Source organism: Odontomachus brunneus, unplaced genomic scaffold (genome assembly GCF_010583005.1).
Source record: "Odontomachus brunneus isolate Ranch 3 - 2012 unplaced genomic scaffold, Obru_v1 Obru_scaffold_165, whole genome shotgun sequence".
Lineage (NCBI taxonomy): Eukaryota > Metazoa > Arthropoda > Insecta > Hymenoptera > Formicidae > Odontomachus > Odontomachus brunneus.
In genome coordinates this window covers 223,468-224,793 of record NW_022639615.1, presented here as the reverse complement: position 1 = coordinate 224,793, position 1,326 = coordinate 223,468, and the positions used below count along the sequence as shown (strand labels likewise).

General features: G+C 43.5%; 1 protein-coding gene across 1 annotated transcript in view; it reads left to right on the top strand.

The window, feature by feature from the left end:
* Positions 1–436: 436 nt before the first annotated feature.
* Positions 437–1,326, top strand: part of LOC116851099 (fructose-bisphosphate aldolase) — an 18,647-nt gene continuing 17,757 nt past the window's right edge. Inside the window, exon 1 of the mRNA XM_032830163.1 lies at positions 437–603. The gene's annotated coding sequence lies outside the window, so the exon portion shown is untranslated. The remainder of the gene's footprint in view (positions 604–1,326) is intronic.

Below are 1,326 nucleotides of genomic sequence, written 5' to 3'. Positions count from 1 at the left end.
AGATATAAACTCAAGAATATCGCTCCCGCATGTTGAATGTCATTAAATCAAGAATTGAATCTATTACCAAAGACGAAGTTTCCGATTTTTTTTATGTCATTAGAACAAATGCACATTTGGCGCTATTTCCTCCGTGTTTTTTATTACGATATAGAAATTTGAGAAAGCAATTCTGAAGAAAAAGAAAACCGCTTACGAAACTCAGCAAACGCGCAAAGGATCAGCGCAACCATTTTAAAAATGCACCATTGTTATCCCAGCAGAATCGATCAGAAACTGCCAATGGCTACCCGATACAACCGCGTGTGATAAGGGTCTCTATAATGAAAGTAACAATGACAAGGAGCCCGATAATTTCTTTTTCAACGGACGATTCAGTTTGAACTTTCGCTTTTTATCAAGTCGACCAGCTGATCGTCCTCAACGTCGTAGGCACGTTGTCAGCATGAGCGCCATGCGAACGCGAGAAGGCGCACGCGCGCGACAAACACGCATTTAGACTTTGAAACGGAGTACAACCCGGCTGGTCTCTCTCAGTCGCACTCCAACCATCAAGCGGATTACACGCAGGTCGACGTGTGCGCGGTCCACATCCACGGCAAGGTGAGTCCGCGGCCGCACTCTCACGCGGCACAATCCGTCCCACAGGACCCGTTGCTCGCGCGCGCCGTCATCCCCACGGGGGTATCGATCGGCCTCTCGCCGTCGTGGAAGAGCCGAAATTCAATGCTCGACAAGCACCTATAACGATCTCCGACCTTGGCTGACATTTGATCGTCAGCGTCGTTGCGCAGCTCGTGCGCGCGCTCGCTAATAGATGTTTTATTATCAGCTGCCTCTCTGTACCGCCGAGATCCTAATGTCGTTCCAATGCTCTCGTCGTGACTCCATCACGATGTTCCTAGATGTGCGCGCGCGCATACTTTGCACACGTGATTCATATGCGAGAGAGAAAGATATTCTTGCAATGCCGAGACTCGTTGAGAATAGTTCCAAAAACTTTCACCAAAGCTTAGAATCAATGCAAGTTTTAATGAACTCGGTTTTTTGAAAATTTCAAGTGCTATGTGAGACTCTAAGATAAAATTTTTTTTACCTTACTTTCAATATTAAAATAATACTTACTCTTTACTCTCATTAATAATATTTTTACTTTCATTACTTATTCCTTACTCTCACTTTTAATACCTTACTTTCATTTATAATAATACTTACTTCTTACTCTCATTATATTAATATCGTACTCTCATTATTTTAATATCTTTCTCTCTTTCTCTCTCTCTCTCTCTCTCTCTCTCTCTCTCTCTCTCTCTCTCTCTCTCTCTC